The sequence below is a fragment of the Gallus gallus genome, chromosome 3 (assembly GCF_016699485.2).
Source record: "Gallus gallus isolate bGalGal1 chromosome 3, bGalGal1.mat.broiler.GRCg7b, whole genome shotgun sequence".
NCBI lineage: Eukaryota > Metazoa > Chordata > Aves > Galliformes > Phasianidae > Gallus > Gallus gallus.
In genome coordinates, this window is record NC_052534.1 from 32,157,305 (window position 1) to 32,184,019 (window position 26,715).

Below are 26,715 nucleotides of genomic sequence, written 5' to 3' on the forward strand. Positions count from 1 at the left end.
GGAGAAAACAAATTCCACGGTCCCATGGTATTTTGTGACAGCGATAACAATGATTTTCTTTATTTTTTAAAGTTTGATTAGAATACATATTTAATGTGTTCAGAGCTCCAGCATTTCTTGTCTCCTATAAAGGACCATTTTAGTTAAGGTACTGCATACTGCTTTTGTGAACACTAGGCATCTCATTCAGAACAACTTTATTTTTGTCCATGCTTATACCATTAATGTATGCATCCAAAGATTCCTGTGGTGAGTGAAATTATTGGGTTCCCTACTGACAAATACATGTGGTTCCTGTTTACAGTGATGTTCCAGGTATGTTAAAATGAGGAACCTTGGAGAGCAGCCAGCTTTGATTTTTCGGATGAAAGTATGTGTCTTGCAGTTGGCTATGATTCTTCAATAGGAAGACAGCAAGAGGAGATATTAAAAACAGAGAGAGACTGAGAGAAAGAGTATGTGTTGACCTAACATAGCACAGTGGGTGTAAATTCTGCTTTTGGCTACACTGAAACAATTCTCCTGAAGTTACTGCTGCTGGAAGCAAGCCTTAATTTTCCACATAATCAATAAACAAAAAGTAGTTGATGCCACAATGACTCAAAGTGGAGGAAATAGCCAAATGATACTGATGTTGGCCATTCAGACTATCTTCTTGGCTCTTCACATCAAAACAAGTTAATTCACTTTTTTTTTTTTTAACAGAACTGCTTCAACTGTTGTTTCTCTGTCTAAACCCTGAGTGAGTATACTGAGATTACAAAAAATATTTTCTATGAATAAGCAGGGAGTCATGAGGCTGAGATCCAAAGAACCATTTTACATGTAGACAGTTGATGAAATCTGTTGTGGAAAATTAATATTGAAAAGAATGATGAATATAATTACTACCAACCTCTGAGGGAATAATGAAAAAGCATAAATGTAGATGGCAAATTCATACAACTGCAATACAATATGGCAGTAGAAGAAGGACGTTGTAACTTGATGCTGCACACTGAGAAGCTGTATCAGAGCAGAAAGAGAGAGCTGAAGAAAAGTGCCAATGAAAACAGTACCTGGAATTCCATTTTTAGATTGCTGGCCAGGATGTGTTACTGGGTAAGTGACGCTCAAGGAGCAGCAACATATCTGGGCAATATTTAAGCATAAACTGCATTCTTAGAATGCAATCTTTTGCTGAGAATGGCTGAAGAGAAATTTATTTCAAAAATAAAAATTTAAATACAAAAAATATGCAGATATAAAAATTAAAAAGAGTGTCTCAACACAAGTGCCAGACCTCAGGAACACCTCTGTCACTTTGGTGATCTCATGTTCATTTTTCTCAACCTTTATCATGTTGGCTAGCTGCTAGGAGTGATTGACTGCATAGAGGTATCTCAAGACAGTTGTCATTTGTGGAATTTAGAGTTAGTCAGGTCAAAAATGCTAGAAATATAGCCTGTAAAGGATATAGCTGCAGGCATATAGGAGTTGCAGCAAGCACATTTCAGAGCATGCCTCAGTGAAGCTGGCAAAGCAGCTTGCAAGCTTTCACACTAGTGAAGCCCCTTGTTCTTTGGGTACTATCATTCAAGACAGACAGGGCGAACTTGCTGCTCTGGCTGGGCAGGCAGTAGCCAACAATAGCAGAGCCAGCAGCTTTGCCTATGCCAAAGGGCACAAGGGTTGTTTGTAAGAGGAGTGTGTGCCACGTAAACAGCAAATGTCAACCTCTTCCTCCGCTCTGCAGCCAAGGAAGGGGTTTTGCCAAATGAAAGCAGTGCTAATCCCTTTTTCCACAGATACCTGAGGTAAGCTCCACCAATCCATCTCATCTTGACCCTAATCCTCAGGACACCTCCAGATCTGCCCACTATCCTGCTTCACTGCTCATTAACTGCCTTTAAGCCTTTTACTTGGCTAGTGTGCTGAGCTGCTTGGGTTTTTCCCCCCCACCACCAGCTTCCCTGCAACCACCTCCTGAACACCTTTCACTTCTCCCTGTACAAGGAGTTCCAAGTGTGGAATTTTATCTTACCATCCAAAAGGCAGATTAGTCAAGTGAGGTTAATTTTTACTGCCCTAGAGGGACATCCTAGTTTGTGATAGATGAGTTTGTGCAGTAACATTCATCTGGTGAATGTGGACCTTAGGCTAGGTCTGCATCAGCCAATGTTACAGCTCAGGGGAAGTGAGTCGTAGACCAACTTGGTGTTGAGTGCCTCCTGGACACGCTTCTCATGTTTTGGGACTTTGGTATTCAGTTTAATATCTTAAGATATACTCCAAGTTAAATACCTGATAGCATTTGAAGGGAGGCAGGCCTGCATCTTCTGATTTAGTTCTGGCTGGAAGAAAATCTGCTTGGCTATCTTGAAATGGCTCCACAATGCAACCTAAAGCACAGAAAGGGAGTGATATAAATTAAAATTCTGACTTGAATGCACCCTCAGGCTCCTGTGTTTTACAAATATTCTTAAGAGCCTCTTCTACAAGAATTGGTTTTAAAAAGCCTATGGAAAGAACAAATTAATGGCACCCATCAGTTTACTTTTATCTACTATTTTATTCTTTCAAAGAATTTTGATAGGATATAGAGATATGTTTACTATTACAGAAACTGAGTTGTTCAGTTCTTACCACTTTATATTAATCTGTGGTGCTTTGCAGCTCTCTTCAATTATTGTTACAGTGGAAAGAAAAACAACTGAGAACAAGACCATAAACAGAGCCCAAAAACACACTTAGAATAATATTTACTGCACAAAGCATCTCATTTCAATCTGTCAAGCAAACAGAGTTTGTTTAAATGAGTGAATTTGGAAATACTACTTCTAGCTTTTTTGAACATTTGCACCAGTTGGAACAGACAACACCTTGCTGAATAGATGAAGAATAAAATCTCTTTCCAAAGAGACTAGGAGATCAGGTACTAGACCAGATACCACATCCAGGAGAAGTCTCTTTATCTTAGCAGCCTATCCAAGTGTAAGTTTAATTGCCACGGTTCAGTAGGATGACAGGAGCATAAGCAGAGAGAAAGAGTGGGTTTCCTGCGAAAATGTGAGATATGTTTTTGGGCATTTATAAGACTCAGTAGACTAAATCAGGATCTACCACTGAAAAACCCAAAGTTTGCATGTCTCTTGTAAGGGCTGAAACTGAGGAGAGAGGAGGGTCTCAGGAAGGGAATTTCAAGAAAAGAGAGACAACAGCAAGGACTTCTTCTCTACCTTGGGTTCATGTATTAGAATCAGTCTTGCAGCTTGTTATTTTTTCACCCTTCTTTTGACCCCTAGTGATCATATTCACCTAAATAAAGCTGCTTCTCACAAAGTGAAATGTTCCCAGTATATCCCGTTCTGACAGCTAAAACTTGACAGTGCAAGGTCTTTCCGCATGTACAGGACAACCATTGTAAGGTCTGTGAACTTTTACTCTGCTACCATGTATTACTCTTACTGTAGATCACCTCAATGGCATCTGCAGAAATAGTAATTCCAAAATAAAGTTATAATTACAAACATGAGAATAATAGGGGAAAAAAAAACATTGTTCCTTCCAAGCAGATGTCATACAGTATAACAAAGGCACACTAGCAGTGGGTTAAATCTGAACTACAGAGCTCAAAGTAGAAAGAAACAGAGTTAATCTGGTAGCACCATCTTCCACAAGTGTTTTACATGAGGACAGCTAATGAATTTTGATCGTTTTAGGTCCAGTGAAGCCAAATTCTAAAAGAAATCAAGGTTATTTGTACTTTCTCTCCAGCAACAGGAATGTTCATCTGATAGGATATGATCTCTTTCTTATCTACAATGCACGATGGAATCCTCTTTTGCCATGTTTTAAAGGTATTAGTGAAAGCATGCAGACAACTGGAAAAATTGTGAAGAGAAAGTGCCAAAACAAATGAAGTGACTTTCTGCAGTTAATTCTTAAGCAGCACTTCAAGTGCAATTCAGGACATCATGTAGGGGAAATGAGATACAGGACAGAAGATAATTTTCTTCTTGAATTCAAGATAGTGAATCAGCAAGGTACAGAAATATAATGCAAAAAATTTAAGACAAGGGGCTGCTAAGTAGTCCCTTTAAATGTTATATAGATACTGATAGTTTTATACTTTCCGGATGAGTCTAACTTTAGATCTTTTATTACAGACCCACAAATAATCTTCCAGTAATAGTATTTAACTATGAATAGTATGTTCAGAGCATCCTCCATTATTAAAGTTAGGAATCAGTTGCTGCTTACCAAGCAAGTTCCAATTTCTGAAAGGCATTTCTTAGTTATTTATATGATTCTGTCTGCCTAGGATGTAATGTGATTTCTTTTTTCTCCCCCCAGACAAAAGTGTCAGACAAGGGAAACTAAAATATAGATTTTTTTTTTTTCCTCAAAACCTAACTATTTGATATTTCTGAGAGGCATTGCACTGCGGAGATACAGAATATCTCAGATTAGGGAACAGTCTGGGATAGAGATGAAATACTGGATCAACTGAAGAACACTAATAAACTGCAACCAATTCTATGACATGAGGTTCAAGTCTTATCATTAAGTATCATTAAATGTTTAAAACAAGTAATCAAGGCAAATTAAGAGAAAGCTAGAAGTGCAAACAAAATGATATTGACCAAAGCAAGATCTCTCCAGATTGCTTTTTTTTTTTTAAATTTCTCAGTCTATGAAAAATATGTCAGGTTTCCAGTAATATTCCTTTCAAAATACTCCGTTGCCTTTCTGAGAAAAACAGCTCCAAACAACCTTGTCTCAAACAGTTTGAAATGAATCAGCTAACATTCACATTCTGGAACAGTTCACAAAAATGTTGACAAGCACAGAATTCTTCCAGCAGGTTTCTGATTTGACGGATTTGGGTCTTTAGACAGAGTTGTGGGGTAATAAATTGAAGTCTTTCTCTTTTTGCAGCTATGCAAATTGGCTGTTGCCATTGTACCTGAAGCTTTCACGTTTACAGTGGGAAGAGTATAAAATAGAAGCCTATGAAGTGAGGACAACTCAGACAAGCTAATCTCACTTGGGCTGAAAAAGAGCCTGATAGCCTAAGCATGGATCTGGTGTAATAATTCAGGCATTAAGAGTACTCAATAAAAGAATAGTCAAGATACACAGTTGTATGAAGGTTTTTGTAGAGGTAATAATAACCACCACCTGAACAATAATAACACCACCAATAATAATAACACCTGCCAGGAAGGTGTGGGGGTGTTCTTACAGACCACCTTTGACAAACAGCCTGAGTAAAAGCATCTGTAGGATAAGGAAGTGACAATAAAAAAAATGCATATGTGTACAGAGTATCCAAAACATGTAGGGCATCTGCCCCAACCTGATCATATTAAAAAGGACAGTGATTATTGTCTGGATAAAACAGCAATTGGAAAATTACAAAGAGAAACAGACAGGTCAGCCTGAAAAGATGTATAACAGAAGCATGACAGTCTGTAATCACGGGGAAGACCTTTGAGAAGAACTAGTGGCTGACAAAACCTGATGTGACATAGCAGTAAGTTATCCCGCCAGCACCACAACCTTTATCAAGTCCAGAAGAAACAGCCTCCCTCTCCAGGCTGTGGTCAGCCTGTACCCAGAGGGGCTGACAGTGCAGAGGAAACAAGCAGGGGCCCACCCTCAGGGAACCAAGGCTCCAAGGGGAGGGGTGCTTGTGACCTGTACCCACAATCGGTGTTCATAATTAAGGGCTTGTAATGAGGAATAGGACTTAGCATTAGTTAAAGGAGGATGTTTATAAGTTTGTCGGCTTTTATTAGCAATTTGTGAGCATACAGCATTGCTTTACCTCTTTCACTACTCATCCTTATCTGAAGATTTAGTTCAGTAATTGTCTGCTTATTATCTATTAGTAAATCAGTAAAATACCATTATTCCAGCTTGGTTAAACTACGGGCACTGAGCAGTTTCTTTCCTTGTGATAGGAGGAGTGAAGAGAAATATTTTCCATTTCATTACCGGGAGATAGTGTAGGTTTCCAAAGAGGAGTGGATAGGCAGCCATATATATATTAGTAAAGCAAATGGAGAGGTAGAGGTGGATTCACAACCTACACAGAAGAAAGAAATCTAACCAATATAGCCAATATTAGAGAACTGTCTTCAAAAGCAATGGGAAGGCATGTCCCAAAGAGCCTGAAAATTGTAGAAGAGCAACCAAAGTTATCAGCTGAGGTGATAAATAGAAAGAGCAAAGTCTGAGACTCAGGATGGGACTCATGAAAGATGCCCTGGTAAATGATAGGAAAGACCAGAGGTGGAAACGCTCATTTAGACATTGAGAAGTAGAGATTAATGTCTTGCTGTTCCACACGGCTTTGGAGAGGGCAAGAATCCTAGGTGTGGGTGTAGCAGTAAGTTAGATTTCTCCAAAAAGGAGGAGAAAGTCTCCTCTGTACCCTTTGGCTACATATACACCACTGCTGCATTCTTTTACTTCATCTCTAAATACAAATCTCTGGCAGAAACCCTGAAAAAATTACAACAGCACAGTAATTTTCAGGAAAATTAAGCAGTGGCATCATTAGGAATATGCAAATAAACAAAAACTTTATAGCACCATCATTTATGGGATACTTTAATATTTACATGGTGATATTATTTATTATGCTTGTATTGTAGCTACTCCTGCTTCAAAATCTCTCTTTTAATAACTTCTACAGATTCTTGAGTACACTAAAGTATTACATTTTTGGATATTTTGTCGCTTTACCTGACTACCAACGGCAGATAAAACCTTTTCTTTAAGGTGATGGTTTGTGATTAGAAAATCAATGAAAGCTTTTGTGACCAAAAAAAAAAAAAAAAAAGTATTTTCTATTAGAACACTGATTATAAGATCTTTTTCTTACACTGTCACGGAAGTACTGAATGGCTTATTAAGACACTCAGTGCAAATTCTTAGTGTGATGGAATAAATATAATTGGTAAATACTCGTTCAACCATTTTCAAAGGGCAAAGTCCTTTTTCTGTGGTTGAAGTTTGAGGAAACTTATCTCTACGAAAACATCTGAGCGAGTATTGAAGTAGATACTCTCTTCACCAGAACAATAGAGGACTTATAGCTTTAAATTGTGGAGGAAATGTCTGAAGGAAAGTATAGTATTGTTATAATATAAAAATCTGTAATTGAAAGAAAAGTTTATAAAGGTAAAATATCAACCTCAGTTAAGAAAAGGTTGGCTCTTCCACATATTCTTAAAAATACCATGTGAAACCAGCAGTGACTTTCATATTGTTAGAAGTTTGTTCAGCGTGATTTTGGCACCGTATGTTCTATGTCAAATTATCTGAGCCGAATGCTTTTTCTTTTCCTTCATCAGTTTTATAAAAAGTTTGTTAGTTTTTATAGCTCTTCCCTTCCTATCATAAATTAAAAGGCTTAGGGAGGAGTTGCTCCCTTGAGTTACTTCTGAAGTTCCGAAAGTTTTGGCACAGCCAGCTCCTTAACATTCAATAACTTTCTAAAAGAACATGAGCTTTCCGAGAGACCTGCAACAGCTTCATCCTGTAACACTGGAACAGCATTTATTGTTCCAGGGAGGAGTTGCCTTTCAATTTGGCACAGGGATAGTGTACTCTGATCAGTGTTGTCAAGTGTTTGCTGCTTGCAAGTTATTGGAATGGGGCGGTAGCCAAGAAAAGTTGCTATGGTAAAGAATTGTTTTGATTAAAAAAAAAATAGGGAGGAGGGCAGCACAGACCTACCACCAGGAATAAGTCTGCTGTGATGATGTACTGTGAATCAAAAAAGTATAAGTACTGGGTTAGTAAATTAGCAGTGCAAAAGTTTTGAAGGCAGTGCTGATGTAGAGATTAAAAAAAAAAATTACAAGTGAGAGGAGGGGACTCAGGAATTAATAAAGACTTAATGGGAAGGTTTCACTTTTAGATGAAGAAATTAAGCAAGCTCCCATTGGTAGTGGCAGAACTGTATCATATGGATGATAGCAGTTGAAAAGGGAAACTAAACTTCAGGGAAAAATTTAATGAAACTGCCACCAACTCTTACATAAATTTTGTGTCCTCAAAGTATTATCTTCTACAGGAATTTCGAGGCCTTATCCTGTGTATAATTTGTATTTTTTTTTTCTTTCCTACTAAAGCAGATTGGCTCAATTTTAAAATTGCAAGATTTCTCAGAAAGTTAATGAGGCAGTCACCTTTGTGGTGGCTACTTCTACAGAATCACGTGTAGCTTTAGCCAAAAACACAAACAACCCACATTAATTCAGTGATGGTGCTGAATCTAATTGGACCAGAGACAGCTCCTTCTTCCAAAAATCTTTTCCTATGGGATGGAAAACTGTAATGTGATGGAAAGCCCAACAATGACAGCAGAGCAAGATCCCAGGCTGCAGTGAGCAAGGATTTGCTCAAACACAACATCAGTGGGCACAGAAACAAGGAGGGGAGTGGGAGGGGGGAAGGCTGCATACCTTCAGAAGACCTCAAGCACACAGGGATTTCCAAAGATATACCCTTGCCTCCACTGCCAACCCTTAAATGAGGTCTGGCTCCACCCCTTCTGCTCCCTGGGTTGGCCCTGCCTTCCTACCAGGTGCTTAATCACTGTTTCAGGCCATGACAAAGCATTTCCACTACAAGAGCCAAATCTGGTATTGTGATTGCTTGTTTGGATATCTGTGCAAACCGGCATTCATCCGATTTGTCAATGGCTTGAAGTCACACTCAGCTTACTGAATACCATCCTTCCAGAGCAGAAAATACATTGGTGCTTTGCTTCTGTATTTTTTTCTAACCTGCATCAGCCTTCAATGGAGAAAATGAGGAAACTGAAGGAAGAGGCCCATACTTCAGCTGACAACATGCAGGTGCTGCTCTGAGGGTTGTCACCCTCCTTACCATGTGGCACTGCAGGGGAATAGGTCTTCTCACATGCTTATGTCTCATAAAGCATTTGGGGAAGTGAAAAGGAGGCACCAAGGCTGGAGAGAGTGGAGAACTGGGGCAGGCAAGACTTACAAAGGAAGGTTCTAGCTCTGGAGTGATGGCAGGAATCTGCAATGGATCTTCCACCTGTCATCTGCAGGAAATGGGGGACTTGAAATGAGAGTTTGGGCGGTGGATGCAAGAGAAATACTTCAGCTGCCAAGATTGTAATGTTTATTATTATCACTGCTGTGGTGGAGGAGTGGATAAAGTGGACCATTATCCACACAACTGAACAATAAATGAATAAATTGCTAGTAATACCCTGTTCTTACTCAATACTATCCACCCATAGATTTCAAAGCTCTTCCCAAAGCAGGCTGGCATTATTATACATACTTTCCTGCGAGGACAGCTGTGGTAAAATGTCTTCTCCATGGTTGCCCAGCAAAGCAGAAGTACACTGGGACTAAGATATGGCTCTCCAAAATGCCAGTTTGCAGCCATATACATGGCTTCCCATGTGTGCTGATGGTCCGTTCTTAAAAAATGGTTTGTTTGTTTGTTTGTTTGTTTTTAAAGCATTTGAGGAGCAATACACGTGTGTTGCCTTCAATAAATTATTACTGGTATTGTTGCAGACTCGAAAGCTCAAACCCATCTTTCAATGGAACAGGAAAATCTGCGACTAAAAAGTAGGCATGAAACCTTATTTTCCCAATTGAGTAAACCACATCTGAAAAGGCTCCTTCTGAAGAATGTCGAAGTGTCTCTGGCTATATCTCTCGGTCACACAAAATTGTATAACCTGAATCAATAAAGGCCAATGCACCAAGGCAACCAAAGATTAAAAGGCTGTATAAAATTTGCAATAACATATCCCTACAGTCATCTTTCTGGTGAACAAAATTTATCTGCAAGAAAAGAACAATTGATGTTAATGGTTTGCCCACTCTAGAAAGCAGTTACTATGTTTACCTTGATTTAAATAATTACAGAACAGTGACTGCCCAGTGGGGAAGGTGTAGTCTTGATCTGCCCAGCACCTGGTAAATCCATGACTGCCTTAACCCATCATTAACAGAACAGTTTAATACTTACAGTATTAAAATGTTCAGATCCTTTGAATACCAGCCAGAAGCTCAGAAACTTCAGAAACTCATTTCCAGAACTGACTTCCACCTCATTATAGTTATACCTTCCCAGCCATCTCCAAAAGGTCCCATACATATTTGCTATTGATGAAAGTCTTGAATTATTACTTTTTTTTTTTTTTTTGGTGAATTCAGGAGTGAATTCTGAAGTTACTGTCTATGTCTTAATTTTAATCTGTGCTTTTTGTCAAGCTCAGTCTTTGTTTATGCACAGGTTCTCTGATGGTGGTGAGCAGCCACCAGGGGTGGTGCCAGTACTCATGGAGCCATGTAGGAGCACTAAGCAACATGGGGGCTGTGTTTGCCCTCTGCACTGTGGCTGTTGGTTCATCAAGGGTGGCATCTGGGCAGCTGTGTCCAGTGCTGTGGTACACAGCTGTACACCACAGCACTGGACACAGCTGCTTCTGGCCGTGGCTATCAATCTCACCTTGTGCTTTTATTTTCCTACTGCCCCGTGCAGTTTCCTAAGACTAGGGGATGGTCTGATCCAGACTCCAGGTGAACTCTGATGACCTGTTGTTTTATCACTTGGTTCAGTCCCTAGAGGCTTGGCTGGTTTTAATGCAGCTACTTTCAATTCATTCCACCACTAGAGAAACCTATAAAATCTGATGATCTGAAGCAGAAGTGAGAATGATCTACTAGGGGGAAAAATAAATGTAGGAATCTTAGACTCATCCATTTTATTATCTTACTACTGCTACTGATAGATGAATGTATAGTAATGAGAGTGTATCTGAATTAACAGTGGCCCAGCAACACTAGATAAGGGTATTGGTGTCCCATACTTACACTGAAAGATCTCTGGTCAGGAGGCATTGATTTCACTCAGTCTTGTAATTACTAAGCCTAACCACTTTCCCATGCATGAGTACACACCTGCTTTCTCACTCTCTGCCTCTCACAAAAACCCAAAGCATTTGTCTTCTTTCATCATTTCCTTGGCATCCTATCATCAATTTTTTGTGTTACCACCTAATTTAATCAGAGTTATCTAATATTAATGCAATTTAAAAAAATGCAGTGTATTACAATGAGGCCCAAGCTGAGAATACAAGAGAAGGGGAAGTCTCCAGTTCGGTAAATGGCTATGTGATGTTCAAAAGCAGTGAGACTGATAGTCTGCATGTCTTGTAACAGGTTACTGAAAACATACACTGAAGCAAGTATATAAAAACTCTCTTCATCTTTATCCCTAAGTATTCCCCCTTTCTTCCTCTTCTGGTTTAATGGTCAAGTTAAAAGCACAAGAAGCCTGTATTCTTACTCCCTCTCAGTCAGTCAGAGTTGGCACCTTCTTTTCTCTCTTTCTGTGGGCTGGAGAGGTCAAGCACCTTTCCTGAGCCATGTATATCATACACAGGGAGAGGAGAACTTGATGCCATCTGCAGCAGCTTGAATGAGAATAAATTATACCTGTATTAGATAGCTGTGAGTTGCTGTCAGATCAGCGCTTCTGTTTTCCCTGTCTATCTTCATTCTGCAAAATGGTATGTGAGTACTTGAACTGAAAAGCTATTGAGAATCAGGTTCTTTATGCTTTTTAGTTTTGGCCACACATTTTGAGAGAGAGAAAACTACTTACTGAGAAATTTCATCTGAAACCTGGAACACTGCTTGCCAAAACACAAATGAGAAGAAAAACTGAAATGAGCATTTTATATTACAATCTTTAGGAAATATTGGTTTTAGTTTGCTTTTAGAAACAGCTTTTTATTGCTGGGCAGTGACAAGGCAGAGGGTGAGAGCTGAAGGGTCACCATTCCACAAAGCCATTTATGGATTTCTAATCTAAAAGCAATCTTTAAAAATAAACAAAAAGTGAATGCAGTCTGTATGAATTCCGAGATGACCCAGCACACAGTTTACAGCTGCTTAAAAGAGGAGAATTCAGTGTGTGGGGGGGATGCTGGAGAATTGCCCTCTATACAGATATATAAAATAAAGGTCTGTTTTGCAAAGGAGCCGAACACCTGGAACTTTCTTCAGACATCGGCCTACCAGACAGTTAAGACAGATGAATGCTCATCTAATCAATCTATTACATAATTATTTTTCAATGAAAAAGAGAATAAAATAACTTAGTAGCAAAGATTTCCAGTCAATACCTCTGCATAAGTGATGTATGAGTACAGAATGCTAAATAAAGAGTATACTGATATTTGTGTATACACACAGTATACACACACATATGCCTTCTCCCACCCATATCCAAACTAGAAAAGAAAATGGGATAGTTGATGCATGAGCCAAGAAAAACATTTATTTTGGATGATACCTTTTTAGAACCGACTTCTCTGAAGAATTCAAAAAATGTGTTTGAAATTAGAGAGGCCTGTTTGTGGAGGATATAAAAAATAGATGGGAGAAGAAATCACTTAGAGAAATGCTAATCCCCTCCTCCACAACCTGCCCTTTGCTATGACCCTGACCTTTAGTTCTGTCACTTGTAAAGATCCTGAAATATTTGTTGTGATATTTTGGGAATAGACAGGTACAGATAGAGCTATATTCTGTCTGCTCTGACTCATTCCCTCCCTACAAATGAAGGTATAAAGAAAAATATATTTAAGCATGCATGCAACCACGTTATTTTTCATGCAGCAAGGCATTCATGTTTATATTAAAACAGGCCCTCAAAGTTATCAGTTTTATTAATGCAACACTGTGCTCTGAAGGGAAGCAAAATAAACAAGCAGTGATTTCAGTAATCATTATATTTGTATATTTTCTGACTACATAATTACTGAACTTCTGATGCTGTATTTGGTCACATGGATACACACATAGCTGAACACATTTGTTTTATTGCTATCTCAACTCATCCGTACTATAGACGTCCAGCTTGTCTACACTAAATGTGATACGTTTCACACATGCGGCTGTGAGACACGCAACTGTGAGAACAGTTTCTACTTTTATTAATGCTAACTGCTACCATGCCTGCAACTGCCAAATGCTATGCAGCCATTACAGCAAGCCGCTTAATATAGTGGCCAGTGGGAAAGGAGGAGACTTTCTCTGTGGCACGGTCAAAGGCAGCAGCTGTTTTAGATATAAACATGTACACAGCTGGCTTCTGGGTAGCTGCTTTTGTTCTCTGAAATGCTCTTTGCTATAACTATACGTAAGCAAAGGATGAATTTCACATTCTTGGCATTATATTTGAAGTCTTCTTGTTGATTTTTGGACTCTGAGTTTCTATCGTCCACTCAAAGTTTTTACTAAATGAGCATAAAATGATGTATAGGTTGAGTATGTCTCTCAAACTTGAGGTTTCTGAAATCCTTTGGAGTCAGTCCCTCCTTTCTTTGTGATAATCTCAATACATAACTGAATCTCTTTGAAAAAGAAAATACATTGGAATGTATATGTTGACCTAGTCCAAAAAATACTGGCTGAAAGCCCTTGGGAATAAAAACCCTGTAACATGTATTGCTGCCTGTGCACCTGAAACTGCTGCCTGCCTGTGAAAAAATGAGCCACTGTGTTTAAATATTTGACACAAAATACGTATCTATCATTAATAGGATACTCTGTAGAGAGCTCTATGCATTTTTTAATATTATTATCAAGTTTATGTTACATGAATACTTTAAAATTACTGATGAATCAACGGTACTTATTTAGGAATAAAGAAGACAGTGCCATTCTGGGATGGGTTTTAATATGATTGATCGGTTTCCTGTGCAGACAGTACCAGACATGTCTCCTGTCTTTAACTGTTCCTTTCCTTGAGTTCAAGGTCGGACTGTAGTATTTCATATGTGCTTTGCATGAGCATGAGCGATGTGTCACATGCGTCACGTGCCACATGTGACTTAACAATCACTACCCAAACACTTTGAAGCTCCTACTTGCAATTATATGAACGCTTAAGAAGGCATTGTGGTCTCCTCTGCTTATTTGTCATGTTCCAGTAGTTAAGGTCTTGCTTGTTATAATTAAAAGATAGCTTTGATAAGCTAAAGGACTCAGAGCTGGAATGTGACCTGTCTTCTGTGTGTCACATGGAGGAATGCATTATCTTTTTAAAACTAATCTTCATGCTTGAAAGTGCTATGCAGCCGTGCAGCAGATGTAGTGTAACAGTATCAAACATGTATTCTATCTCCAAGAGAAAACAAACAAACAGCTGGGTGTGATTCTGCAAGCAGTCATTCATCGTGACATGTGGAGAGCTTCTCGAGTAGAGATGCTAATATAACTCACTTCCAGGGGTACTTTACATATCTGGGTCAATTATTCTTACAATAGCAGTCGGAAAAATGGAGCTTCTGCAGTTGTCACGTACTTGTTTTCACCCGCTTACTATTAATGCAGAATCTCAGAGCAGGTCTAATAGCAAATAAATGCACAAAAAAAAGTGAATTTGTGATATACATTACCAGTTTTGGTCTCCTACTTTACGCACTGGAAAAAAGAAAAAAAAAAACCCATGCTATTTTTCATCTTTATATCCTTCTGAAGCAAACCAATTAACAATCATCCTGCTCTTACGTTTTAGGACACCCCCTCCTCCCCTAATGATAAGATCTTGGTTAGAGAGATTGAATATTGATTAATTAGTTCTCTGGAGATCTCATTTTTAAAGGACAAATGTTGACATTTTGAACATTTCTAGTATCAATTCTGCTGTTTTATGAACTCAGTTGTCAATTTAAACTAAGGCTCTGTAACATAAAATATACAGCACTGAAAAATCTACATACTGCGATTTTACCAGGAGTGAAAACTTACTTTTATTCTAGAGTACAGAGACTTCTTGCAGTTCAAATAATAGAAAAAGCAGAGTGCTTTACTGGCATTTTTAGGTCATGTTTCAATACATACTGAAATATTCTCTTTTATTCCAGAGTTGTTCCAGTTTGAATTATTTTCGTATTTCTTCCAGCAAATTCTGTTACAGAGTTTTGAACTCTCATTAGAACTATGATTTATTTTCTCGCTTCAGCTGTGTAAAGCTATTGAAGCTGTGGGGCTATATTGGGAGCTAACTGGGTATCAGATATACACAAGTATAATTACCATAATACAGACCAAATGCACAGCTACTGTAGGAATTATATTTGCATTTAATTTAATGGGTATTCAGAGCAAGAGAGGGAGGGACGATTTGAAGAATAACTTTCTAGTCTTTCACCTTCAGTGTTTAAAGTTGTAAAATTCACTGTTCGGAAAAAAACAACAGTGAATAGAGAGGTCAGTAATCTAAATGGAGGAGAACAGGCTTTCATTTTTGGACGTAAAATGTTTTTCTATAAAAGATTACCACTATTACAAGTGCTGTTATGTGTGGCTGTAGCAGTTTCCAAGTGAGTCATCAGATGTGTTTGGATCCAGACTTTCAGTTTTACCGCGCAGACACCTGCAACTTGAACTAAAGGATTTCCTATATTGGCTGTCAGAAACAGCAGGATTTTATAGTCTCAGAACCATCTACTTGGGAAAAAGTAATACCCTGAAATAGTGAGTTACAAACTCAGGAATCACTTGACCGCTATATTTGGCAGAGCACTTCTTGGAGGTCGTGTGGCTGCAGGGTTGAAGGGAGGAATGGGTGGACTGATGCCACCTCTTGTCCTCTGAAAGGGACACCCTGCAGCTCCCCAGCGCTCCCCAGGGGAACCTTGCCCCAGGGCTCTCCTCTGCAATAAATGAAAACACCTGGGGTTGACACAAGAGGTAGAGCACCCCAAATGACTCAGGGACCTGAAATGTGGATGGAATAGAGAGTTCTTTTTCCCATCAATGGAAATCATATAGCTCTATGCCTTTGAAAGTCTCATTAGATTCCCACCTGCATTTTCCACTACCTTTTATTTTAAAGAAATATATATTTCACTGTGGGAATACAAGGAAAACTGTTCAGAGCAGCAGCTGTGTAGCAAGATAAACAGCATGAAAACCAAGGACACCTCCAGAGGAAGAAAGAATGGCTCATGGCTCTGATTGGATAAGCGCCTGCATGAACGGTTGAAGAGTGTTTGTAGAATGCTTTGTTGACATGTAAAGGTGGATGGGAAAGTTGTAAGGGCAGATGGGAAAGCTAGAAAAAGAAAACTTGTGAAAGTATATAAGTGATGTGAGAACTTGTAATAAGCGATTTGGATCGTTCACATCTGAGTCCGTGCATCAGACACTGCATTCCACCATCTGATTTTGCTGCGAGGAGAACCTAAAATAAACATGCACCATGTGCAACCGCTACAGAAGGATTTTAGTGCTTTTGTACAGATCTTGAAATAGAGGGGAACCTGCATAAAAAGTTTCTAGGGCAGTTCTTTTAAAGGATGATCTCTCTTCAGCAAAAAAAAAAAAAAAAAAAAAAAAAAGTGTTTTTAAAAAAGAAACCTGTTTGGGTTTTGGCAAACCAGGTTTTTCTTTTATAAAGATATTTGTGTGGAAGAAACTCTTATGAAAATTACCAAAATGCATCAAAAGATTGTCATAGGAGAAAATGCCAGTCTCTTAACTTGAAGATCTCTTAATATCACATGGCAAAAAAGCCCCACTTTCTGAACAGATTTAATGAGGTTGGAACTATTCTGTTCAATTCAGTGGAGCTTTAGTAATTTCAAGTTAATTTTCTTAGGGTAGGATTGAAGATCTGCACAATTCATTGTGATTGATACCTAATTTTGGCTGTCAGTCAGCCTTTTGCTCTCTATTATAGGTCAGCTGCCAGAAGGCAGAGGGATCATGGGTCCACCTTTGTCCACCAGTCAAGTGTCTCCCAAGGTAACTGTAATGAAGCCTCACCACCCATACTCAGTAGATGAAATTATTTTGAATGAAGCATGGAAATTTCTCTTTTTTTTTGTTCCTTGATCCTAATTTTACTCCTTGCTGATAGCCACTGTGTCAGTGCTTTTGCACTGAATGCTTTTGCAACATACTCTGAAAATATAAGATTACAGTTATGCAGTCAAAAGTCAGGATGTGCAAGCACTTCCCTCAAATTCTGCTACCTCTGAGTTTTACTCATTTCTTCATACTTTGCTCTGATTGAGCACAGCCTTAAGGGCACATTTCCCTTTCCAGAGAAGTCTAATTGAACTTTCTGTTTCATCCTGATTAATCTCCTTCAGTTTATGCCTCTTTCATTTTGGGACACATATTGGTCTCTGGAAAGAGAGACCACCTGTGACAATAGGGATTGATCGTTCAGGTATAGTTAGTCTGCAGTGGTTCTTAGCCTCCAATCAGTTCTGTGTGAGAGTGATTTTCACAGCTGCCTCAGATTTGCTGATTTGAAGTCAGATTCACACAAGTTATTATAGATTGCCTTGAGTCATATATATATATATATATATATTACTGCTAGGCAGAAACAAATGTTCATGTCTCAGTTTCTGGGGGTTTCTTTCTGAAGGTTTTGATAGATACCATGAAGACACTTTGTCCCAAATCTGAGTGCAATCCTTTTGTAAGTACAATAGTTTTACTATCCTGGGTTAAGAAAAAATTCATCAGAAAACAAGATTTTTTCTTTTTTTTTTTCAAATTTCAGTTATTACCAACCTACCCATGGTAACAATGTTGATTTTGGTCCTTTTTAAATTACCATTTCTCAAGACCACAGGAACAAGCAATGCCAAGATGTCGAGTCAAGCAGATGAGGCAGAAGGCCAGCCTGGCTGAGCAGGGATACTCTTCCATAGCTTAGGCAGAAAGTCTATTGCCCCTGGAAGTGACGTTGAGTGACACAGGTAAGCTACAGAGACAATGCTCACCACTGTAGAGACAGAGTCCAAAGAATGGCTATGAAGACGGTTAAGAGTCTGGAGGGCAAGGTGTATGAGGAGTGGCTGAGGTCCCTTGGTTTGTTCAGCGCAGATAAGAGAAGGCTGAGAGGAGGCCTCATGTTAAAACATTACTTATGTAAACATAATTTTCCAGCATTATTATAGGTTTCTATTGAGTGAAGAAGGGTTTTGAAGAAGGTTTTATAAAGTTAGTTTTGGTCTAGCAGGCTAGTTGAACATTTGGTCTCACACAGTTTTGCTATTTTGGTTTACATATGTAAAATACTGAAGTGATTAGCAGACGGAAATCTACACTCAACCTTAGGAAAACTAGATTGCTTTCATACTCCACAGGAAAAAAAAAAAAAAAAGAAACAAAATCTATGATATCAGACTGCACCGATTTTTCATGGTATGCTGCCAACATATTCTTCATTAGGGAAAATATAGAGTGTTCACATATTCTGTATATTGCCCATTTATACCCATTTATACCAGCTGCTGTAATCTCATGTATTTCCTTTCTTGAACTGCAGTAAAGATATTCCATACAGACTTGTTTTTGAATAAAATGAAGCCATATGTCATACGGTGATAAGACTTTCCCACATGTTTATAATGCAGCTGCCATTCTATTCCTTGTCCCAGAATTTAATTAACTGAAATGATTTGGCAACTCAGTGTGTTGGTCACTAGTTTGAAACCTTCTTAGAGAATTGCAACCCAGCATAGGCTTACTGTAAGCCAGTATCTCTAGCACACAGAGTGTCCAAAATTGTTTAAAGAGAAACAATCTCTCTTTCTCCCTGTTTTTTTGTTTTTAAGCAGAAAGGGCGGTTGAGGTGAAAACTTAACGTTATACAGCGTGTGTGAATTCTACAGAAAAAATGTTCTCAGATGAGCATGATAGGGTCTGCATGTTCTTTCAAAGATGTAAGTTAATGGAAAATATATTGGCAATGCCAATGAAACACCTGCAAACAAAATCAACTCACCATGCACAACATTAAGAAAATGAAAACCAGGACATATTGAAAAAATTGGAGATGCCTATTTGTGCAGCTTCCAAACAACAGCGAAGTAAAATTCTTAAGAGAAAAACAAAAAATCATTTTTGTTGTTTTTATTTGGCCTTTTCTTATACTGATTTAGATCTTTAAATCCCTGTCCTGAGCAGACAGAGGTAGCACCGTGTTGGCAAAAGCTTATTCTATTAATTCTAATGCTGGTTTTCACTTGAACTGTTCCTGCACTGGTGGCTGTCCATCCTGAGAATTCTGGACAATATTTGCTTTTCTAATAAACCATCACTGAAGCTACAGTGTAAAAAGGAGACTAGGATGGAGGCTGTGACAAAAGGCAGGAACAGGAAAACCACTGAAAATAAATAAAGCTTTCAGTGTGCTCCCCTTGGCACTTTTGGGTGCTGAGGTCCAACTCTACCATGTTGGGAGGGAGTTCCTGCACTCCTCCTCCATTGGCATATAACCAATTACTTCTGGCAGTTCATATCTCAGCACAGCAGCTAAAAAGCATATCAAGCAGAGTGTTTTAAATTCTGAACAGAATATTTTACATGGCTTCACTGTGAGATTTTCATTCATCCACATAATAGCTATATGCTTTGACCATATAAAGTGTTTTATGATTTTTAACACTTGAAGCATTTGTCAGTGGTCTATGCAATTTTTTAAATGCTTTCCATACACATTTCTACAAAGCAACAATTATCTAAGATGGGAAAATAAAATAGTTATTTCTGTTTGAGCATAAAGACGAAAAGAGGAAACCTGACAGAACTGAATATTATAACTTCTGAGAAGTCTGAGATTTACCAGAAATCTTCTATCTTGAGGCTTAAAATCTAAATTATTGTGAATATATATATATATTTGACAGAACACTGCTTTTCATATTTTCTCCCAGCTATATATTTTTAACTTTTTTTTTTTAATTCTAAATATGAAATTAATTCTACCTAACAGTAGCTTTACTAAGTAGCTCTTCACCTCAATCTTTTAGTATGTTTGATTGCTTCTTACCACATTCTGGGCAATTGTGTAGATATTTTAGTATGAACTAGAGATAAATTATCCTGGAAGACATTCATGGTTGTTTTGGGGTGTGCTCTGGAGCCAAAGCAGTATTGCCATGGAAAATCATTGAAACAGTGATGCCTCAAACTAGTAAGTCTCCATAGCAACCAAAAAAATAATGACAGCTGTACTAAAAAATTTACTAATAGAAGCCCTTAACACATTTGTCTAGACTCCGTCGTACTTCATACTTGTTATAACCAGTAGTATGATTGTAAGAAAGTCAAGTGCAGAAGAAAAAATATGGAATATCTGCTTTTTTTCACACTGATTTCACTTTTCTGGCACGTCATCTGTCTGACCTTGTCTATAGCTAATATAACCATCACAGTAAAATGTAAAATGTAAAATGGTTGATAATGTAGCTTAATTGCAACTAGATTTATTCTAATTTTAGGTATTTCATTTGCTATGTGCTACAACCAGAGCAGAAATTTCTCATTTATATGCACAAAGTAAGGTCTTCTGAAAACAAATAGGAGGATTCTCATGCTCATAATTGCAAAAATATTGAAAAATAATATTAAAAATTAAATTAAAAATACATAAGTAAGACACTGTTTTAAAGTGGCCTTGCCCAAGTCCAAATTACTGAGTACTGATGAAAACCAGAAGGATTCAGTAGAATCAAAGTTACATTGATAAAACACAGGGTAGATCACTAGGTTTGGTCCGCTAGTAATATGTTCAAACACACCACAGAATTAGGTCACTGGCTGTTCAGCCATTGAGCTTGAGTACGTAGCAAGAACAGATAGCTGTTTGAGATGACATCATTTTAAAATACATGTGCAATTAGCCACTGATTTTAAGGCATCAACTTCATTATTGAAAGGATACGTATATAAACAGCAATTATATCTAGTGGGATAGAAATCTAATGGGACCTTATGAAGAGTTAATTACAAAATTCAAAAGACAGTGGCTTCTTAGATGAAGCTGATTTTATCTTGATTACATCTTTACCATGAGTTCTGCCAATAATACTTATTCTTGGGAGTTTGAAAAGAACAATTCAATAAACCTGAATATAACTTTGAGATGATCAAATGAATATGTAGACAGAAACTGAGAAAGATAATTGTCCACTGTTGAATGACATTTTACTAGATGCCCAAATTACATATTTCTGAATGATGCTGTTGCAGTGACTTAAGGAAAGAGTACTAAGGGTCAAAGTAAAATAAAAGCATCTATAAATCATAGTGAAAAGTGGGGGAAAAAAAATGGAGAAGTCATAAAAATAACTGTCTTGGAAATTTTAGAATGTAGTGGAAACAAAATGTTAAAGACCAAATCTATGGTTAACAGATTTAAGAATGAAGAGATAGCCAAATGGCTTACGTTGTACTGGGATTCCCAATAATACGATTGTTCTGTAGCTGTATGATGATAGCGGAACTGGAAAGAATTCGTGGAAATCTGAGTCTTGGTCACTTTGTATTTGCACTTGGGGAAAGCCAGATGGTATAGTCATATGATACGATGATGTAATCTTTTAATTTTAACCAGTGAGACAGCAGTTTATTAAAGTTACACATTTTTAAATCTGCATGTCCATTTAACTAGCATCTGATAGTTTTAAAAGAACTAGCAAAAGACCCCCATGGGCACTTAATGTAGATGACTAAGTCTTCAAACTGGGGAAGTTTTAAGAAATGGGAAAGATCTGATGTTGTGCTGATATTTAAAAATGATTTCAGAACAAAATCCACCTGATATCCATGAACATAATTAAAAATAATAGGTCTTATAGCTGTCAGTAAGGAAAAATCATGGTAAAAGTTCTTCCCAGGTGAGCTTTCTCCCCTATATTATTTATTAATGAGACAAAAACTTAACATTTTATTGGTAAAGTTTCCTTATACCACTAAAACTGATAGAGAATTACATGACAAATAGGATTGGAGAGTGATGCAGAGCAACCCGAATTTCTTGACAAGACAGAAAAAAATGGCATTTTTAAGAGTCCACGTAATGTGGAACAGTGTGAAACACACTTGTAGGATGGAAGACTCCATGCTGGGAAATATGGGCTGAGAAGGATTTGATTTTATGATGGATAATCATACACGTGGAGCTCCCACAGTGCATCCCGGACAAAGTGCTAAAGTGATCATTGGAGTATAATCAGGAGATTATGAATAGAAGTGGGTTGTATTATCCAGGTGCAGATTTGCTGTGAAGGTAAAGAAAATGTGCTACAGAAGCCATAGCTCTGTGGTGAAGTCCTGCTTGGAGCTTTGTTGTCTGATGGAGGAGGAGGGGCAAGGCACAGCTTTGCCTGTGCCTGTGCTGGGAGAGGGCTGTTAGAGTTAGGGTACTATGGTTAGGCTGCGGTTGGACTTGATGATCTTTGAGGTCCTTTCCAACCTGAGTAATCCTATGATTCTATGATTCTATGCCCTGTTTCATCACTGCTACTAGTACTCTGTTCTAAAGTGTTTTATTTTTTTATTAAAACAACAACAAAAACTTGAAAGCTTTAAAAAAGAAGTTTTGAAGGAAACTGTGGATGTGCTTCAAGAATGGATGTGCTTAAAGAAAAATATAAGAGCTGCAAATGTAATGCCTCCTATTTTATTATGTTGGCCAACGATGTCAGAGGCAGATGGTGGTGGTGTAGCAGTAGAGGCTGAACCCTCCCAAAAATATTCCATTACTGTTGTTGCTTTGTGACAGATGGCAGCAGAGGGGCAGTCTGACAGAATGGTGTCTGACATGGAAGTGTGTATGAAGCAAAGGTGTGTCTCTGAATTCCACCATGTGAAAAAAAATGGCACCCATTGACATTCATCCACACTCGGTAAATGTTTATGGAGGCCTAACAGTGAATGTGAGCACAGTGAGGTGGTGGTGGTGCATTTCAGAAGTGGCAAGAATGGCAGTGATCACCTCCGCTGGTGCAGATTCTTATGGGAGCGGCATGCAGGCTCTTGTTCATTGCTGGCAAAAATACATAACTAATGGTGGTGACAATGTTGAAAAAAGTGTTTTGTAGCTGAGAATTTGCTCTATCAAATAGTGTTATTGTGCTCTTTATCTGCTGTTTTTTTTTTTTTTTTTTTTCCATGGAAATAAATAGGAGGCATTACTTTCAGACGGACCCACTTATGCTGAAAATGAGGGATTTAAGTTCAAAGATTTTAAGTGAGTGAACAAGAGGAAACTGGTATAAAGGCATCTTTAGTTCCTGTGGCGAAGATTAGACAGATCCATTGCCCAGAATTACAGAGATGCGGGCTTGAAGTACTTGTACAACAGTGAAGGGAAGTGACCACTGAAAAAGCTTACTGAAGACTGTGGTGGGCTTTATCTGAACAGCAAATCTGACATCAAGATCAGTGTCCAGTATGGTATAGCTGCAGCACTGGTCTTGATTAATACAAGGGAATCTTGTAGATGTGGGATGGAAAGAATCATATTAGACAGTCAACAGATTCCTTTTAATATCTTTTAGTCAAAAATGTGAAATGGGAATCATATGCTACTGAGGTGGTATAGGGCAAGAACTTAATGGTATTCTTAAAAAATGTGCTTTGCAAATAATTTTAGTATATAAATTAATTATCAGGCATATAAGCTCTGAAATTAACTCAATCTTCACTATATAATGAAAGTTTGATTTTTCTGATTGACATAATGGAAATTCACATAAATTACCCAACATGAACTTTGGCCACTAAAAAAGCACCTGTAGAGCTCCACATTTCTGTCCATGTATGAAAGGGAAAGAGAAATGCAGTGTAGCTCTAGAAGATCCCTTTATTTGCTCAGAGTTTTTTATTTTTGTTAATTCTAGATACTGGTAAACTCATTAACTCAAGCTGTTTTGTTTCTCCTTTCTCACTTGCTGGCACCTGTTTCACCTTGCCATACCTGCTAGCATAATTTTCTTGCCGTTGAGTCACTGATCTCATAGCTGATTCAGCTGTCCATTCTTCTTCCACCCTCCCCTATGGCTTGGAGCGATTCAGAGCTGTGCCTCCCCACAGAGCCTCCATGAAGAATTAAAAAAAAAAGGAAGAAAGATTTTTACAACACAGTGACACACCCTACTGTTCTTATGATCAGTCATTCATTCTGTGTTTTTCCCACAAGTGAACAGAGAAGGGCAGGTTTCCTGTCTTTTTCAACCATCCGGTAGCTTTCCTGGAAACCTGGAGAGCCAGGTTCCTTTAGAGGTTGCCTTAGAATGTCATATAACATCTTTACTTAATTGTCTACTTTTAAATTTTTTTTAATTTTTAATTTCATTTTTTTTCAGATTAATCCCCACTGGCCCTCTGAAATGTCTGTAGAGTTATTTCAGTTTGAACTCTGCCTCAAAGACATTTACAGCCTCAGCATTACTTTGCTCATGTGTATGCTTGAGTGTATGTACTATCCTACATCTGGAATGAGGAGTTGTATTAAAAATAAAATAATTATAAAAATAAAATGAAATGGCCTCAGATGGAAAGCATTTGGAAAGGAAAATATCGAGTAAAAATGGAAAAATAAGTATGTGTCAGGCCAGCTGCAGGTTAGGAGCAACTCCCAGAGACCCAGTGGGATTTGCTGGTGCCCTGCATGGGAAGGCAGAGATGAAATGGTACAAGTAGAGCTGGTCTACAGCACGATGGTGATCATGTTCATAGCCATGCCTGCAGTGAAGGCTTTTAACTTTAGCCTCCCTGGCCTTAGGAGTATTTCTCAGAAGGTAAAGACATCCATTTGAGCAAGACTGTGCCATAGATAGTAGTGACCAAGAAGGAGATTCCTGGAGCAGGGGGCAGGAAGCTTCTGATGGTGCGGTTGCCATCATGTATGGAGGAATATTCCTGCCTTACCTGATAAGAAAGGGAAATTCCCCTCAGAGTAAAATTCATGCATTAAATCTTTCTCACTTTGTTTATGTGCAGGGCTCAAGGGATCCCACACTGTGAACAAAGCATCATACATAGAGCTATTTGTCAGCCCCTAAGTTAAGAAAGAATTTTAATACTTCCCTTCGTGGGATAAATTGCACAAGTGTGGTTAGACATGATTTCAGAAACCACAGAAAATAAGCCACCTGATAACCTCTCAATTTCAAGTTAAAACAAATTACATCGAAGAAGCATATTTCACAATAATATGAAGAAGAAAAAGTGTAGGAACAAAGATTTGTCTTAGAAAATTATTAAATTGTTTGGCCTCTCAATGATTGAACAGGCTCCATTACCATGCAAACAAAAAACAGGTTGGCTATTCACCTTTTGGAAGATAGCATTTGCATTGCTATAATAGAAGACAAGAACCTTAGAAAACTAACTAGGTAGCATAAAAATGCAAATTACTGCAGCTAATTGGCTGTGCCTTCTTACACCTTCTGAATTATTAATTTATGACCGAGTAAATCTGCTCCTTTTAAATAATATAATAAAGAACAACACTCGAGTCTGCACTGTTGAATGGATAGTGTTTGTTCCCTTTATTTTATGGTGAGTTGCTCTTTTTGTTTGCACTAGCAAGATGCTTACAGTGTTCTGTGAAACTATGTAGGCCCAGCACTTTTCTTATGCAGAATGACAGCATTGTATTGCTAATTCTTAAGACTTGTCCAGCAAAAGAAAAAGAAAAAGAAAAGGCAATGCCATTATTACCGCAATGCAAATTTCATCTTGTGCTATTGACAGTAATGTTTAATCTGAGAACAGATGAATAACCCAAAGACACTTACCTGAGGATATGTGAGTAATTTCATCCTTTTAAGTGACGTAACTTATAATCATCAGTAGTGGCTGTCAAAGGGGCTAGAGAAAACAAAATAAAATGAACTATTTGATAACAAGATTAATGTACAGGCATTTTTTTCCTAAATATTACTTCTTCTTTCATGCAGAAAGCTTGGGAATTTTCTGAGGAGCTGCCCATTTTATCTGGGATTTTTAGACTCACGTTACCCTTTGTTGTGTAGGAGCACAACTGTGCAAGTGCTAGATATGGTATCTGGTGGGGCTGTAAAATCACTGTGTACACACTGCCATGGTGAGGCCCTCACATGCACTGTGTACACTCACTGAGATTGTGCAGGGCATGAACAGTGTGCTTAAAACTTTAAAAAAAGGGCTCAGATTTACTGAACTGGCATTATATAGCCCAGATGCTCTGTGGTTATTTGTGGAAACTTGGATTCACACGTTTTAATAATTCTGTGAGACAAAGATTTAAAAACTAATCTCAGATTGCATGCTTTACTTTTTCCCTGGAGCTTCATCTATATCCTGATAACATGCCTAAAGTAATAATATTTAAATAAAGTGTGTTCCTACCCATTGCACTGAATACTTTTTCATAGGTAATGCAGGCCTGACCAGGATTAGAAGGCTTTGTGATCTGTGGGGTTGGCAGTTGCTTTAGAGGACACAGGCAGCAATCACAGGCAGCAGGTGGGAATGCCTGTCCACTTCTCTTGTGAGGAAAAAATGTCTGCTTTACAAATGTCTGCCTGTTGAGGTGAAGTTTATTCTTCTCCATTTTAGACCTCCAATGATTTCTGTTTGGGAATGTAGCCATAACAGCTTAAAAGTTTTGTTGCTTGCTATGTGTTGCTTAGTGCATGGTACCTCAGAACACTAGGAGATCCCCATGCCTGGGAACTCACTCCCTGTCCCTGCTGTGGGGCGTGCACGGGAGCCACCATAGAGAAGCAGATGGTGAGGAAAGCTTTTCTCAGGTTTCAGAGATCTTGCCAGACTGAGGCTTCTGCTATGAGGACAACAGCAGCAAATAACAAGTCCATGAAATTCCTAGTTCTAGAGATAGGTAAACAAA

General features: G+C 38.2%; 1 long non-coding RNA gene across 1 annotated transcript; it reads right to left on the bottom strand.

Annotated features, from left to right (window-relative positions):
* LOC121113200 lies at positions 1 to 25,856 on the bottom strand. Its single transcript, XR_005859059.2, has 3 exons — positions 25,622 to 25,856; positions 23,797 to 23,915; positions 1 to 2,381 (listed from the first exon to the last, which is right to left on the bottom strand). It is a non-coding gene; the product is annotated as an uncharacterized LOC121113200 (long non-coding RNA).
* Between the last annotated feature and the right edge of the window lie 859 nt (positions 25,857 to 26,715).